Source organism: Mesocricetus auratus, unplaced genomic scaffold (genome assembly GCF_017639785.1).
Source record: "Mesocricetus auratus isolate SY011 unplaced genomic scaffold, BCM_Maur_2.0 Super-Scaffold_100018, whole genome shotgun sequence".
NCBI classification, from domain to species: domain Eukaryota; kingdom Metazoa; phylum Chordata; class Mammalia; order Rodentia; family Cricetidae; genus Mesocricetus; species Mesocricetus auratus.
Genome location: NW_024429199.1, coordinates 33,433,211 through 33,452,012, shown reverse-complemented (window position 1 = coordinate 33,452,012; position 18,802 = coordinate 33,433,211).

The following is an 18,802-nucleotide window of genomic DNA, read 5'->3' as shown; positions in this document are numbered from 1 at the left end:
CTGTATGTAAAACCCCTGCCTCCCTGCTCAGCTGTATGTAATAACCCTGCTCCCTGCATTCCTGTTAGCTGTATGCAATAACCCTGCCTCCCTGCTCGACTGTACGCAATAAACACACTGAGTTTCTGGGGTGCTGCAGCTTCGGCATCAGAGGGCCCAGTCCACTGCATCCCAGCTTTTTAGTGTGTCCTTGTGTTTGTCTTTTCTTCAATTCCTCCTGTGGCCCACCTCCAGTCAGAGCAATCCCTGGAGTTATGTAAGATGTAGAAGCTATCGTATGCCATTGTCATTTAAACTGTCAAGAGAAAACTTCCTCGCTAGTCAAGCTGACAGCATTCTTTCTGGATCCACTTACAACTTTTTGATAAGAGAGCAGTAATTTTTAGAAGAATTTTACTAGCCTTCATCCATGATGTGAATAAAGGCTCATATTTTAATAGCTAGCATAACTCTCAAGCATCTTTCCTGTTTGAGCCACACAATTTATTCAAGGTTATAAAAGGAAGTAATTTTTAGACTTCTAACCTGAATAAAAAGCTGCTAAGTGGCATTTTAGTTTCGTTTCAGCAGTACTTCTACAGTTTTAAATAGTGATTAGCAGCTCCCCATTAGAAGGAAGCCTGTTCTTTTCTCATGCTTTGCATAGCTTTGCAGACCTTGCAGTAAATATGCATTTATGCTGTGGCCTTAACTTGCCTTCAGTATGTCAATGTGACAAGATAGTCCCGTAAAATATTCCAAAATTGCATGACTGAATTTAGAGACTTTTCAGGATCATATAAGTCCTGACAGGGGTCTCTTAGTTGCATGCCCAGAGACCATAGTTTGCCTTCGACAGGTTCTTTGCCTAATTTAGTGTGAATGCCTTAGATTGTTCAAATTAAAACAACCCTTTTAAACCATTGCAGTGCATGGCAGTGGTCTCCATGCCCTGTGACCAGCATTCATGAGTGTGGTTTCATCAGAACCAAATCTCGGTGTAACAAGTCTTCTGCATCTGGTTTGGAAATCTCTACCACCAAAGATGAAGGCTAGTGAGGCAGAGAGAGTTTCACGCTGTCAGTGTCTGCACACCCGGCCTCACCACTCCTCTCCTTCACACACACCTCCTCTGCTCATTGGGCTTGATAGTTGAATCTCAGGGCTTTTGTTTCACAGATAACTGCTTCTTCTAAGCCAGTGGTCCACAGACTTGAGCTGGTAGCAGATTCTTCCAAAGGTCTCCTTAAAATGCAGCTACTCCTGAGGTTCTTGATCAGGAAGTCTGGAACCCGCCCCAAGGACTTGCGTTCTAGTCACTTACCCAGTGGTGCCGAAGCTGCTGGTCCAGGGCAGATCTACACTCTGAGAGCATTATTCTCAGCACCCTCAGGAAGTTTGTGAGCCTCAAGCCACTGCCAGAGTAAGATCATTGCCAGGCTTATAGTCCTGTGACATTCTATTTCTTTCAAAACTCTGCTGTTGTGAAGACTGCAACATCTGTGGATGTACCAGTGCCTCTGTGGTATGTGACTTTGAGTCCTGTGAGGAAAGGTGGAGATCATCATGTAAACCAAAATAAGCCAGGCCACAGGAACACAAATATTGTATATTTTTCTTGTTTGTGGATCATAGATTGTATGTAAATACAAAAATAACACACATGCACACACATACACACAGATGAGGGGGTGATGAAGGAGACTAACAATGGTAGGAAGTTAGGGGGAGAGGTAGGAGATGGTATGGTGGCTGAAAGTAGTCAGAATACATGATATGCTAGAAATTATCTTATGGAACCCAGTACTTTGTAAAATAGAATGCCAGTATTTAAAAAAATTCCAGGGTCTGAGCAAGTGTCTTTATTTCTGCTCAATGTATTCAAGGTACCTGCCTGTCTAATACAGCTTTAGCATTTTCTGATCTGTTTTTACAGTTAGAAAGTACAGTCAGACACAGAGCAAGTTTATGTGTGTTTGCTAGAGCATTCTATTAAATGTGAGTTGTGAAATATTCCTTTATTCTATATGATTTGGTTAATAAAGAAGCTGACTGTCCAATAGCTGGACAGGTAGAGGTTATGCAGGACTTGCAGACAAAAAGAGAGCATGAAGAGGAAGAGGAGGAGTCTCAGAATCGCAAGAAGACAAGGATAAAGGAGATGAATTTTCTGTGCTGAGATAAGGTAATAAGCCACGTGGCAGAGTGTAGATAAGAAATATGGGTTAATTTAAAAAGTAAGAGGTAGTTAGTAAGAAGCCGGAGGTATTGGCTGAGCATTTATAATTAATAATAAGTTTCAGTGTCGTTATTTAGGAGTATCCTCTGGGACACAGAGAAACTCTATCTATAATTAGTCTTACTGCCATCCTCATGCATGACATCTGGCTCCTTAAGTGTCATATTGAAATCATAATGGACAATAAGATTTCAGTCACAGGCCTTCTGTCTGAACCACTACCATCAAAACTCCAGGTTTAGCATTATACTAGTTTATATGTATGAATAAAGAGGACATGAAACTTTGGATATGTGTTCTAGATGATGAGGACTGTGTAAGTTTATTTTTCCCTGGCTACTTTACAAGGGAGGAAGAAGCCAGAAGCTAGTGACCTTAGCTCATTCAAAGACTATAATCCCCATGGCCAGAGAGTCTGGGAAAGAGAACCTTCATTCAGTGGCTGATGGAAGCAGAGGCAGACTCCCACGGCTAAGCACTGAGCTGAACTCAAGAAACCCAGTGACAGAGAGGGAGGCTGATGACCAAAGGGGTTAAGACTGGGCTGGTTTAACCCCCAGAAACAGCTGACCTGACAAGGGTTAGCTCTTGAATCCCAGACTGATGCCTGGGAATCCAGCATGGGACTGATCAAGACCCCCTGAATGTGGGTTTCAGTGAGGAGGCCTAGGTAATCTGTTGAGCCTTGGGTAGTAGATCAGTATTTATCCTGGGTATACAAATGGACTTTGGGTTCCCATCCAACAACAAGAGATGTACTTTCACCCTGAACTCTTGGGGGAGGGTCTAGGCCCTGCCCTGGATGAAATGACAGCCTATGGACACCCCCATGGAGGGCCTCACCATCCCTGGAGAAATGAGGGGATATTGGGGGGGGTTGGTGGGAAGGCATGGGAGGAGGGGAGGGAAAGGGAGAGGGACCTGGAATTGACATGTGAAACAACCTTGTTTCTAATTTAAATTTAAGTTAAAAAAGACTGCTCAAGTTGAAAAACTAACATGTTCTAGGTGTTTAGGAGGCAGCGGCCTTTGATGATGGCAACTGCTTTCAGTTACTAGTTTTGAAGTCATATCAGGACAAACAAATTCTACCTTAATAATCTGGAAAAAAGGCAATTATTTGTATATCTGCCTAGTATTATAAGAATATGAACTGAGAAACAGAACTTCATATACAAGGTTATAAATGTGGAACTTGTGCGCGCGTGTGTGTGTGTGTGTGTGTGTGTAGGGAGAGTTTCAGTCATTAAATATCATAAATGTTTGTATAAGCAGTTATTGCTTATAAATGGTCAATTCCAGTTGATAGTGAAGGAATAATTAGATTGGAGGAAAGTTGTAGAAGAATAATCACACAACTTAAAGTAAAAGTAAAATAAAATATTCAGAAAGATACCGGTTTCTTGGAGGAGGTTTTAGCAGTTTGCATGATGACTGTTTCTGACCCAGAAACTCCAGTTTAGAGATTCTTCTCTCATGTGATGACACCCTCAGGTTTATCCACCATTCAAACTCAGCAAATTCTCTGGGGACAGTCTAATAACTAACCCCCGTCCATGATCTTCGGTTTAAAGAAATAATTTTGTGTATTTCTAGTACTCTATTTTTTGAGAACCAGAAAATGAGAATCCAGAGTGATTTTTGAAAGAATGCTGCACGTTGCAGAGTTTTTCTTGGGGGGCCAGGCCTCAGCCATCTCAGCTTCTGGCATCAGTCTCATCCTTTTTCAATTTTACGTTTAACTCCAGGGTCTCATTCTCACACTCATAATCCATGATAGAAAGCTTTGCCTTGGGATCAAAGGACTATCTGGTAATTACAAGATATAACCAGAAGCCACAGCAGGCAAGCAGATGCACGGTGCAGTTTAGGAAAAAAAGGCTCAACAGAACATGGGCTGTAGCATTGAGAACAAGTCTCTGTGTTTGCTCAGTTACTGAACCACATACTGCATTTAAAAACAGAGATGGGACAACTTGACCAATTGGGCATGCAAACTCAAGCCCATTTTCTTCTCCGGTGGTACATTAGTGAAAGCCTAGTGTTACTAACATTGTCAATGGTTTCCGTATTCATAGCAATGGCAATCCAATTAAGTTGGCAGAGCCAAACTGCATTGAATGACTCTAATTAATGTCACATTTAATTTGGACATATAGTGGAAGATGTTCTGTACTACCCCCTACAAATCTTGATTCAGCTTGTGGATTTTACACACTGCATTTGCACCTTAAAAGAAAGGCTAGGATGCCGGGTGATGGTGGCACACGCCTTTAATCCCAGCACTTGGGAGGCAGAGGCAGGCAGATCTCTGTGAGTTTGAGGCTTGGCTGGACCAACAGCCTCCAAAACAATACAGAGAAACCCTGTCTCGTAAAAAAAAAAAAAAAAGAAACAAAGGCTAGGATTAGTCTGCTTATATTCCAAAACATGTCCTCCAGGTTGTTTGTGTCTGCAATATTCAAGAAATCATTTTCACCCAGCTTCTGCAGTCAGATTCATTAAAGCATGAGGAGAAGGGACTCATATTAGGGATGAGCATTCAAAGCAAATTTTAAACTGTTAGGGATCTCAGTTTGTCTCAGAGACAAAATAACAAAAAACAAAAACACAAAAAGTTTTCAGTCATTGTTTGGTTTACCAAAGATTCTGAACTTATTTTATTACATAACATAGATTCAGGGGGTAGTAGGATGTGGTGATAATATTTTAAAAATATATTAAAAGTGGGTATTAATGAATGAAGTACAACTGTAGGAGGAAGCCTGTATGCCGCCATTAACCATGTGACTTACTCGAGGTGCATACAGATGAGGTAACAAAAGAGTGGTTTACCACACCGCTAACCACACCCACTTTAAGCATGACTAAAGACGTATACGGACGGACATAAAGACGTATATGTACGTAGGCGGTGAACTACGTCGCTAGCCAGGCCCACTTTTGGGCATGGCTAGGGGGCGTTACGGGGGAAGGCATAAAAGACAGCACACAGGAAGTCTTGGGCTCTTTTCCCGGATTTCAGCTTCCGGTTCGGCAGCGGAAAACTACTTGGCTCATCTGGGTTACTTGTTTGGTATCTTGTGAGTAATTTCTACAATAAATACTTAGTTTTACTTTCAGTAAGTGTGCTGTTTATCATTACAGCGTCATCTGGAGCTTCAGTACTACTTCAGTGCTCCCCCAGGCATTGATCCAGCCCGAGATCAGATTTATTTATGCTATCCATCCTGCTCCAACTTTCAGACATTACAAATTCAAGCAAGCATGTATACACAGCTTAGGAAACGCCTTACAAACAAATGAAAATATGTAAAGAATTCTATATATTGTGGAAGACAGATAAGTGGTTAAGAGCCCTTGATTCTCTTGCAGAGGAGAAGTTCTCAGCCCCCATAAGGCAGCTCAAAAATTTAATTCTAGTCCCAAAAATTCTGACACCCTCTTCTGGCCTCTGTGAACACTGAACACAAGTGGTACTCATACACATATAAAAATAAATAAATCTTTAAAATGCATCTTAAAATCTATAGTTTGAAAAGGAGATGGCAAAAATGAAACTATTTAAAATGTACAAAATCACATGAAAATATGCTCAAACATAATAAGAGTTATCACACAAGTGAAAAAATAAAGACAATTTCACAACTATCATACAATTTTTATTCTGGAATATATATCATATGACAGTATTAGGTTTGGCAAGCATTATAGATTTTTCAGAATTCTGTACCCAGCAACACAACTCTGGAAGGTATAAATGCCCATAGCCTTTACCTAGAGGCTTTAATCATATACAAATAACTTGGTCATGTACAGAGGGATAAATTTAAGTCTTCATAAAACCTTTTTATAAACCTTAGTTTTATATTTTAACATAAGATTGAACTTCCCCAGTCAGACAAAGCCTTAATCCCCTGGTCCATGATCTCTTGATCTCTCTGTTCTAAAATATTTTCCCATACCATTTGAGGATGATTTGTAAACATGGTCTTCCACAGATCTTTATATCAATGTGTGCTTCTGAAAAATAACAAGCTAATTCCATCTGATGGAGTGCTTGGGAGGTAGTCAGGTTTGCTGATATAGACTTGTTCATTGGAATCAAGAGGCTTGGTTTTAATTTTACCAGGATCGTCTCTTACAGAGCAACGCCTGTCCGTCTTCTTTAAGGCTTCTTTAAGACCAATATTTGTTGCAGGATATTTGATCACACACAATCAGGAGATTGTATTATTTACTGTAAAAACCTGTTTCTACTTGTGGTGTGGTTCAGGCATAGCCATACCTTTAATCCCAAAGCTTTCTGCTTTAATATTAGAAACAGGATTAAATAAAGTCAAGCACAGGTCAAGGGGCAGAGCAAGTAACCAGTTGATAGGAAGTGAATTTAGGATTATTTAGAAAAAAAACTTGCAACAAAGAGGAGCTTCATTAGGGTGTGTGTGTGTGTGTGTGTGTGTGTGTGTGTGTGTGTGTGTGAGAAGTCCTCAGTCTGACCGCTCCTGTTTGTGATGACGACTTGCAGGCCACATGGGTGATGTCAGATGTGCAAGAATCTGATGGTTTTTTATGAGGTCCTTATGATAGTTCTTATTTCAGAGCTATGAGAATGAACCTCCTGTCTTTATGTCCTTCCTCGCCTCCAGCTCCACTCCAATTTGATGGAACTCCAATTTGATATTAACAAGCTCTATGAGAAAACAGCCTTGGATTTGCAAAGTTTATGCCACAATTAACACTCTCCATAGTTTGTATCAACTTATAAAAGCTAATTCAAGGAGTCAATATGGCAGGGCTAGCTGTCCATATTAGATTTTCTTTTCTTTTCAAAGTGAAGTTTATGTGTATAGATGGTTTGTCTGCATGTAAATAATGACAAGGTTAAAGGTGAAACGGGCAGGGGCTGTGGACTCAAGATCCCAGGGAAAGGGTAGACTGTGTCAAAGATTAAGTGAGTGCAATTTCTGTGGCTGTGGAGACCTGGGATGTTGTGGGCCTGGAATCAAATTATCTTTGGCTGCCCTTAGCTCTCTTAGCAGCCTTCCTTGGCCTTCTCTAAGACGATTAGGCCAATCCTTTTGGAATATACTAATACAGTCCTAGCATCCATCAATCCAAGAATATGACCAGATAGAATCTGAGGGCAATAGCAATATAAAAGCTTTGCCATAACCCACTTAGCTGGTGGCCCATCCATGCATGTATTTTTAATACACATTGATTTATGCCTTTCCTTGTATTGTTACTATAAAGACTTCATGAAATTGTAACATACTGAAACATGGTATTTGAGGCAACCCAAATCTTTCTCAGGCTGTAGTCACTCATATTTGGCTCCAAAAAAAACTATCTCTTATTAAGGTGGGAGTTGTATTTACATCAATGGCTTTATCTGGCCAAAAGCTGGTAGGTAGACTGATGACAGTAAATACAATTAGTTATTCTTTCCTAACCCAATGTTAGGTAAGCTGAAAACAAAAACCAACAGTTATTCCTGCTTGGCCAGAATGCTAAAAGGTAAGCTGATAAAATGAGTATAGTTAGTTACCATTCCATCCTGTCTTACACACATCTGAGATCTGGGCGACACAGTGTGTCCCATAGTTAACCACAAGTTAAACCAAGTGATGTTAAAGTTAAGATTTTCTCATTGTTTGTCCTGGAAGAGTGAAGGCTGTATTTTCTCATTGGTCAAGGACTGTGCCACTCTGAAGGGGGACAATTTTAAACCCTGTCATAGCAAGTGCAAGGAATAAAGGCCCTGTGCATCTGTATTCTTTTCCTTTAGTGATGACTCTCTTCTTCCTTTATTCAAAATGTAACTTTGTATCTTCCCACTCTTTAATTTTCCATTGCAGGCAGAAGCCATAATCTTTTTTTTAAAATTTTAAATAGCTTGTTTTACATGTCAATCCTGGTTCCCTCTCCCTCCCCTCCTCCCGCACTCCCCTTCCACCCTCCCTCCCACCCTATTGCCAAATCCTTCCACATAGGGGATGTCTAGATTCTATCATTTTACTCTTGGTAGGGTCAAGGCACTCCCCTAAGAGTCCAGGCTGAGAGAGCATCTCTCTTTGTGCTATAGGCACATGAAGACAGATTGTATACCAGGGATAGACACTGATCCACAGCTCAGAGCCCCATAGGTTGTCCAGGCCTTCTCACTGACACTCACATTTGGGGGGGTCCAGATCAGTCCCATGCTGGCCTCCCCGCTGTCGCTCTGGGGTCCAAGAGCACTCCCCTGTTCAGATCAGCTGTCTCTGCTGGTTTTGCCAGCCCATTCTTTGCCAATTTGCTCATCATTCCTCTCTCTCTGTCACTGGGTTCCTTGGGTTCAGTTCAGTGCTTAGTTGTGTGTTTGCCTCTGCTTCCATTAGTCCCAGGATGAAGGCTCCCGGATAGTTATAGACATCAAGTTCATTATTAGGAATGGGCATTCGAGGTGGTCCTTCCACTATTAAACCTGTTTCCTTTGACATTCAGAGACTTCCCTCCCTCCCTCCCCCTATCCCTCCCTCCTTTTCTCCTCACATCCATGCAGATACCTATGGATTTCCACTGATAGTCCTCTTGAATTTACTGACTTCTTACCAACACTACCGTCTCTTGTTTCCTCTTTGCATCTCCCTCTCTCCCCCCCACCCCACCCCCAAAATCTCCGGACATACCCAGTTTTCCTACCCTGCTTTCTCAAACTCTGATAACATTATTCTAGATTTCCTTTTTGGGTCTGTTTTTAAAATCTTTTATCTATGAGACTAAGAACTTGCAAAGGGGACTCTGTGCCCCCAGTGACACAACCACCAAATCAAAACACAGACCATACCTTTGCTTCCTGCATTTTCCTTCATGCTCATGCTAGTCAAAAGCCTCAGTCTGAAACAAAACCACCCTGCAGGCATCTCTCATCATCTATGGTCTGCCTGCTCTGCTGTCTGCCTTTACCAGATACAACACTTGTTGGCAGAAACAAATTTCTGTGATTCTTAGATCAGGTAAGACAGACAGACCACAGCGCATTGTCTTCTTGTGACTGAGGAAGCAGCTTCTAAGACGGACGGGTAGCTGATGCCTACAGATGAAAAGACAGGCACCTGGAGACGCTCCGATTCTTTGTTGGTGGAGATGAGGTTGTGTGGAACAATGTGGCTTGAATCTCTGTGTGGAAGTGCCCTCCAGACCTCTGTTGGACAATCCAGAGAAGCTTAGTATTCCTTTTATTGTATAGAAATTCTGGTCATTAGTGACTGAGATAGAAGCAGTACAGGGGAAGGGAAGTAATTTTATTGAGAATACTCCTTCGTGTGTAATGTAATTCAGGAATGATAAAAGGTAGTCTAGTGGTATGAAAGAAATGACTATTAAGAGGTGTGGCCTTATTGGAGGAAGTGTGTCACTGTGGTGGCAGGCCTTGTGGTCTCATACGCTCAAGCCATGCTCAGTGTGATACACAGTTGATTCTGCTCCCTGTGGATCAAGATATGGGTAGTTTTTCTCCCTCTCCCCACCAGTGGCTCTTGGTGGGAGGAGGCAGGGAGGGAGAGGGGTTATGACTAGTTTCCCAGGAAGTCAGAATCAACATAGAGGTACAGATTTGGTTTAATGTGTATGTTCACTGGCATATATGTTTATATTATCCACTAGCTAAGGTCACATTGAGTTATTGTCACAATGAGTCCAGCTGGCACACAACCTGTGTATATGAGAGTACATGGGAACAGGGGCAGTATGCCCAGGTAGTGTATCTGTGCCTTCCTAGCAGGCAACACCCTGGGCTTGGGTACCAAATTAGAGGTGTCTCCAGTTAGCTTTGACTCCATCATGAGTCATATAGTGTGCCAGAGACTCAGGTCTGCTCAAACAGTTGCAGGAGGTGTTGATGCTTCTCATGTTCTCTGTCTTTTAGTGACATAATCTGAGCAAGACTGACCCTTCATCCAGCACCATGTGTGCCTGCATGCTGCCGTGTTTCTAGTCATGATGATAATGAACAAAACCTTTGCAACTATAAACTAGCCGCAGTTAAATGTTTTCTCTAATAAAAATAGCTGTGGTCATGGTGGTTCTTTACAGCAATAAAACCCTAGATAAGACAGAAGTTGGTACCAGTGACTGGGTATTGTTCTGATAATCCCAACTATGCTTTTGTTTGAGTAATGTGAACTTTGAATACTCAAAGCAGTTGGACACTTTAAGTGATGCCTAGTGAGCCATCCTAGAAGGAATATGGAAGACAATGGTGCCAAAGGTGATTTGAACTGTGGAGTCTGGCTTAAGAGGTTTCAGAGGGAATGATATGAGTATATGGTCTGGAGACTGTTCTTGAGATATTTTATTTTGGTGAAGAATGTGGCTGCTTTTTGCTCTTGTCCAAAAAACATCTGCCTAAGCCAGCCCCAATTAAATGCTTTCCATTATAAGGGTTGCTGTGAGCATGGTGTCTCTTCACAGCAATAAAAATCCAACTAAGACACAGTCTATTGAGAAAACTTCTGTTTCTTACGGAAATCATGAACTTTACATTGGTGTAAGGGCCTCCATTGTGGCTGAACTTCAGAAAGAATCTCTCCATGGATTTGATCCTAGAATTCTTACAAGTCAGGAGGTTAGTGATGGCCCTTCTGGCTCTGCTTCTCGTGCTCAAGGTGCTTTCCGTGTCTGGTTTCCCTGAAACAGTTTTTAAAATCTTTCTTGCATAGTCTTAGTTAGGTTTATATTAGGTTTATAGTCTTGTATTGTCTCAGTTGTGTTCATATTGCTGTGAGGAAATGCTATGACCACCACGGAAACTCATAAAGAAAACATTTAATTGAGGGGGCTTGCTTACACTTCAGAGGCTCAGTCCATCATGATGGGGAGTATGGTAGTGTTCAGGCAGACTGGTGCTGGAGCTGAGAGTCCTACATCTTGACTCAGAGGCAACAGGAGGTCCACTGACTGTCACATTGAGTGAAGCTTGAGAAAAAGACCTTAAAACCCACTCCCACAGTGACACACTTCCAACAGTAAATGTGGTCCAGGTTACAGGTGTGCCCTCCAGCCTCAAGGTAGGATTAAAGGCATGTGCCATCCAGTCTCCTCCAACAAGACCATGCTTCCTCCAACAAGGTCACATCTCCTAATAGTGCCACTCGCTGTGGGTTTATGAGGGCCACATACACTCAAACTACCACAATCATTTTAAGCTAGTTTACTTACTAAACTCAAAAATCCTATTTAATAAAAGAGAGAAATCATTTATTATTATAAGTAGTAAATTTGGTTTAATATTCTCAGGACTGTGTCTGATTTATACCCCCAGATATGAATTTCAGCTATCCAACTATATGTAAACCTGGACATCCAAGTGCCCCCCATGCTGTGTGAATACAGCCCCACACATTTCAATAAAGTCCTTTTATTTTCTGTGTTCTACTTTCTTGGTATAAACATTTAATAAAGACAAACATTTAAAACATAGACAGTGTTACAAACTAAGTTATTAAGTGTAGAAGAAACTAGAAATTGATTATGGGTGTGGGATGACGTGAGTAGTAAAACACAGGAAAAATTAAAGCAGATGGGGAAATTCTTGGGGTATAAAAGGTCAAGAAGGTAGTGAAGTCATAAGGAGGGAGTCATGAGGAGCCAGGGGAAGGCTGGATAATAGAACACATAAAATATGAAAGAACATGGAGATAGGGATACTAGCAAATGAGGATTCCAGCAAGGATGAGAACAGAGGAATGAACGACATTGTAGGACAGTGTAGGGGGTAGTTAAACCAAAACTGTGTACGAAGAAACCCTATCGATCTCCACTTGTTTTTAAGCTATTTTAAAAGGAGTTTGAACAGAAGTACACACATTAGTGAACAACACTGTTTCCAGAAGACAAGGGTTTTAAAATAAAGATCATAGTAGTAGACATGTGATACATTCCTCTGAATTATTGGTCAAAGAGACCCCAAAGACAGCCAAAAGTAGTATAGACTATTGTCATTGCTCTTGGTTGACCACCTTAATTCAGTCATTAAGACCTTGTTACTGAAGACACATAACCTTGGATGCAGAACACAGAGAAATCAATTTGAATGAGCCAGAAGCTCTTTTACTGCTAGCTAGTTTTCCTAGAGCTAGAAAGTGCTATTCAGTCTGCTGAGGAAAAGATACCACAGATCTTATGGAGTGTTGATCTTTGCATGCTATGATATTGACCTGTCAGGTAAGATTTGCTTACTGGTGCAATAGTGGCAGGACTGTTTATGGGTCAGGAAACTTCTCTCCTGATTAGATTTGAGGTTTGCTTCAGAGGATGGAATTCATGCCTAGAACTATAAACATGATTAAAACCAAAACCAAAAAATATGACTAAGGAAGTCATACGCTCTAGGAAAAAAACCTACTGATGTTTTGGTAAATGGTCATGCTGTCAAAATGTCTTGTAAATATCGACACTTATATCCATAGACTTGTGTTACTCTCAACCTTGGTCAGAAATGCTTCATACTGCAGCAAGTAATGGTCAATACAGGGACACATTACTATTCAAAGTGTTGAGAATAAGCAACTATGAGTGCTCAGCCATAAATTGTACAGAACCAGACATGTGCCTCAATGCCTGGATTTTACTTGGTTGTTTGAATCCAATCTCACATCCTCATGCTTATACAATGCGCACTTGAGGACCTAGTCATCCTTGCATACCCTTGCTGGAGTGTGTCACTGTTTATGGGAGACTAAACTGTGTGTTAAGCTTTAAATTCTTCATTTCAATCAAAAGGGGGATTAAAAGGGAAGGGAAAATGTTGAATAAAGTTGATGAGCAAGACTCATTGCATAACTTGCAGCAATAAAACATACCAAAAGATGTTTGTAGATTAATCAGTAGCAAACAATGGATTATTAATCAGTGGCAATACTTTTAGAGAGTGTAAAGTAGCAAAATTGAAGCTACTTACAATACTAAATATTTGGTATTCACCTGAAAAAAAGTTTTAAATATGGGATTGTTGTAGCTAAAGTGATGTAAATAAGTGTCCTTCTCTGTGAGCTTGGTAATTTCTGTAGTACAATACACAAGCAAAATCACCCATAGTCAGATTTTTGCAATTTTGCCTGAATATTTATCTGATACAGAAGATCAACAAAAACTGCGTCTGAATCACCAGCTGAATAATACTCTAAAAACTTTCCTTGTTTCTAAAGGAGTTTATCTTTGAAATTGAACCAAATTGCAAGATTCTGAAACAAAATGATGGTTTTTAGTTGAATATTAATAAATAGGAAGCTATTCTAGGGCAAGTGTCATCAATTCTAAGTCACCAAAACAGGCACAGGTCTTTCCAAAGCTCCCAGGGATCCTCACAAAATCTTCCCAAAAGGAAGATTTTCAGTGTATTCTGAACTTTTTTAAGAGGAGAAAACCACTTTCCACTCTATAGATTTTTAAATATAGACAAGAACTCTCAGTGGGGGAGTGCTTTCTGGACAAGTGTTTAGGACCTACCACCTATGGAAATGTCTGGTGGGTTTGGAGCCTGGTCTGTGATCCCAGCAAACAGTGGAGCAAAGAGGGTCTCTCCACAGCAAACAGCCTAGTGAGATGTTTGTTATTATTGTTTGTGTTTTTTTCAAGCCTCATTTACAAAAACAAGAAAAATTCAGAATCTGTCAAATTTTCTCATAGATAAGAGTTGGAGTCATTGTTGACTATTTAACACTTTTTCAGCTATGATGAAAAGTCATCTTGGCTCCTTTTCTTTTCAAGAGGAGTAGTAAGAGAAGGAAGAATATGGGCAAACATGTATATACAAAGGAGAAAATGCTGTGGATATTATGAACCCCAGCTCTACCCTGTGATTATAGCTACAGGCAGCACAAGTTGACGATGGGGATAAGAGCTTGAGACAGAAAGAGAAACTTGAAACCACTCCATGGCATAGAATAATATGAAAATTTTCTTCTGTGTGTAATAGTGGAAAATCCTGTTTCCATAAAAACTCAATAAGATATTAATATATTGAATCTAGTGTACCCAAAGAAAAATATACAGCAGCATGAGATTTCTTTCAGGAGTATGAAAGACACCTCAAAGTTAAGATTCCATCAACATGATTTATTAGGTCAATATGTTATAGGAGAAAAATGTGCAGATGATATCAATGCTAGCTAAATTATGTACAGAAATCCAGCATTCCCCACAGAAAATCTAATGTGTATATCAAAAATGTAGATTAAAGCAAGACCAATAAAATCATAGATATTATATCAACAGTGATGACATTTTATATAAAATTGAAAAATATGACAGTCTTATTCCTTGTTCACATTATTATCAAACAGTTTTAATGTGCTGAGGACAAAATTAAAAATACATATAAAAGTGGAAAAAAGCAGAAATTTAATAACTCTCAAGGGCTGGTGATAATTTTTGTACAATAACGAAAACAAAAGATCTTATTTGTAATTATAACAAACTTCCAATAATGTTAGATAAATTAGGACAACTAAGTCAGATTTTCTATAAAATATAAAACATTGCTTACATGAATTACATCTGGAAAGAGAGGAAACATTCCTAATGAGAAAACAGTACTTAAATATAAGCTAATTACAAAGTAATTAACATAAAATTTCAACAAATACTGAACATTTTACAATAATCTTAAAATTTTTAAGTTCAGGTTAAAAAACAAATGTTTAAATTCTGTATAAACCTTATAATGGATATCAAAATATCCTAATAAGTCAAATCAGTAGCTACCCTGACTTTTATTATTAATTTAATTGATTCACAGATAGGCAGAAAAATTAAATGTAGGATGTGAGAAGTATTATAAATCTATTTGAGTGCCTGAGCTTTTAATGAACAATGAGGTTATATTTTATTCCATTGGAAAACGTTTGACATTTTGTGCTATGACACTTTATCATCCTGCTAATAGAAAAATAAATCTGGTGGGAAAACAAATTTCTTACCTTTTTCAAAATGATACTCCTAGAAATTTTAAATACAATTATAATATTTTATATACAACTATAATATTTTATGGCATTAGGGTTTGGCAAAGCCTCAGATGTAATATAGGAAAAATAAATAATTTTGACTAAACAAAACTTGCGACCTTGTGTTATTTATTCAAATGATAGATGGGAATAAATATTGTCCAGATACAAGAAAGAAGAGAATTCTAGTATTACTCTATTTTTCTTTCTATAATAAACATTTTTTAAAAAGAAAAATGTTTATTTTCGCCCATGATTCAGGTGGTGTAACGTTAAGGGCTGGGTTGCACCTGATGACCTAAAGCTAGAAGAATTTAAAGAAGGTCACTGGTATCACATGGCAAGGAAGCGTGTGTGTGTGTGTGTGTGTGTGTGTGTGTGTGTGTGTGTGTGTGCACGCGCCCGTGTGTGTGTAGATTCCTCTTATACAACCTCCAGGATTCTTGTCTGGAGACAACCCCAGTGAGTGTATCTTATCCTAGTCACTTCCCAAGGAGTCTATCTTATAACATCAATTAATTTTCACTCTTATAATGACTCACAAGAGGACTAAATTTCAATACATGAAGCCTTGAGTCCACTGAAAACATAACCAAACCATAAAACCCTCCAATCTGTAATTTACAAAAAGTTCCTACTAGTCTATTAGAATATTTTTTCCCATTGGAAAATAAGTCAAACATTTGAATAAACAGCTTAAAGAAAGAAGTCCACGTAACCCATAAATATAAAAAATATGCCAAACACCTATAGCAGTCAGAGTTGGAAGTGAAATCACCATCGTACTGCCATTGTAACCCATCACAATGGCAAGCGTTTAAAAGCATGGCATGCTGTTGCCATCGATTTGGGGAAGCAGACATTCTCACTCACTACTACTGTGCTGAACAATGTGTTGACCTGATTAGGCCACTTTTGAAAAAAAAATATATCCCAGGAACAGATTTTTAAACACCACAATTTTTTGATTGTCAGCTTGATATGATTTGGGGTCACCATGGAAGCATCATCTGGGTGTGGCCGAGAGGATGTTTTTTATTAGAATAACTGAGGAGAGAAGACCCACTTTAAATGTGGATGGTACCCCCTTCCTGTGCTGCGATTCCAGGCTGACTAAAAGGGAGGGAGGGAGTTCAGCTCAGCGTTCTCTGTTCTCTGCTTCACGGCCATGGTGCAAGACGCCACTTCCTGTTCCTTCTGTCACGTCTTCCCTGCCACGCTAGACTCTGTTGCAGCTAACTTTCTGCTGCTATTACACTGTGACCAAAGGTAACTTGGGCAGGACAGCGTTTACTTGATCGTATAGTTCCAGGTCACAGTCTACTGCTGAGGGAAGGCGAGGAGCTCCGGCAGGAACTGAGGAAAAGACAGCGGAGGGATACTTACAGGCTTGCTCTAGGGTGAGTCTTGGTTGTGTCAAGTTGACAACAAAAATAACTAGGGCAGACAGTATGACCTGAATTTGCAAGCAAGAAGAAGCTCTTTCTCTCTTAAGTTTTGGTCAGGTTTTATCACAGGTGTGAGACAGGTGACTGATCAATCACCTATTAGCTGGGAGAATGATTGGATTAACAGCTGTAGCACAATCAAATTGAGGAATAGTGTGTAGGTATAAAAACCAACTAGCTGATGCAGTATCGATTGAGTGGAGCACATTTATCTGTTCATGAAGAACCAGCAAGTAAAAAGGGAGATTTAATAGTGTGAATAGTATGTGCTTTTATTATTTCTTAACAGTAAGAGCACGGGTATGCATGCACACACCTACATACAGAGATATAAACGATTCTTAGGCTTTGAATTGTGCTTCAAGGCTGGAGGAGATGCAGCTCATTGGCAGTCACCTTGGTATGCATGTAGCCCTGTGTTCAACCTGTAGAGTCACAAAATAATTCAAAGTAAAAATATAAGACATTCTGAAACTGTAATGCAATTTTGTGCCCTCGCACTCCAACCTTTCTGGGACATGAGCAATCTCTCTGTGCAGCGGATCCATGCTGTATATCCTACCTGCCCTGCCCACCTTAGCCATCTTGTTTATCATACAAATAGTGTTGGAGTTACACCTGAAGCAGATGTTAATTTACATAATGGCATAACTTAGAGAATGTTATGAAAAGAAACACTGTGGGAAAAGGACAATGTGGTTTCTCCACACAGATGCCCTGGTCACATTGACAGCTTTGTACATCTATCTAGGTTAAGCAAGGTTTGCGTGACATTAAGATGCTTGCTTTTGGTACTGTAGTTGTTTCATTCTATTTGTTTGTTTGTTTGTTTTTAAATAATTATTTTTTAAATTTAGGTTAGAAACAATCTTATTTCACATGATAATCAAACTCCCTCTCCCTCCCCTCCTCCCCCGCCCTCCTCACCAGGTTCCCCAGTCCCCCACCTAATCTCCACTCTGGTCTCCAGGGAGGATGAGGCCTTCCATGGTGGCTCTCCAGTAACTGTCATTTCATCCAGGGCAGGGCCTAGGCCTCAAGAGTCCCGCCTGAGAGAGCCTCCCATTTGTGGCATGGGCACTCAAAGTCTATTTGTATGCCAGGGATAAATGCTACCCAAGGCCCCAAAGATTACCTAGGCCTCCTCACTGACATGTACATTCAGGGGGTCTGGGTCAGCCCCATGCTTTCCACACAGCCATCAATCTGGAGACCAAGATGTCCCCCTTGTTCAGGTCAACTGTTTCTGTGGGTTAAACCAGCCCAGTCTTAACTCCTTTGCCCATCAGTTCTCTCTTTCTGACACTGGATTCCAGGAGTTCAGTTCAGTGTTTGTGGGCATCTGCCTCTGCTTTCATCAGTCGCTAGATGAAGGTTCTGTTTCCTAGACTCTATGGCAGTGGGATTGTATACTGGCACTCCCCTGATTCATGTCTAAAATCCACAAATGAGTGAGCACATACCATGTTTCTCTTTTTGTGACTGAGTTAGCTCACTCAGAATGGTTTCTTCTAGTGCCGTCCATTTACCTGCAAATTTCAAGATTCCATTGTTTTTTTCTGCTGAATAGTACTCCATTGTGTAGATGCACCACATTTTCTGTATCCACTCTTCAGTTGAGGGGCATTTAGGTTACTTCTAGGTTCTGGCTATTACAAATAATGTTGCTATGAACATAGTGGATCAGACATCCTTGTTGTATGAATGAGCATCTTTTGGATATATGCCTAAGAGTGGAATTAATGGACTTTGTGGTAGACTGATTCCCATTTTCCTGAGGAATCTCCATACTGATTTCCATAGTGGGTGTACAAGTCGGCACTCCCAACAGCAGTGGAGGAGTGTTCCCCTTTCTCCACATCCTCTCCAGCATAATTTGTCTTCGGTGTTTTTGATTTTAGCCATTCTGACAGGAGTGAGATGGTATCTCAGAGTTGTTTTGGTTTGCATTTCCCGGATAGCTAGGGATGTTGAGCACTTCCTCAAGTGTCTCTCAGCCATACAGAAGCTTCTCAGTTTCAGGAGGTCCCATTTATTACTTGTCGGTCTTAGTGTCTTTCTTTTTTCCATTGTATATTTTTAGCTTCTTTGTCGAAAATTAGATGTTCATACATGTATGGGTTAATATCAGGGTGTTCAATTCG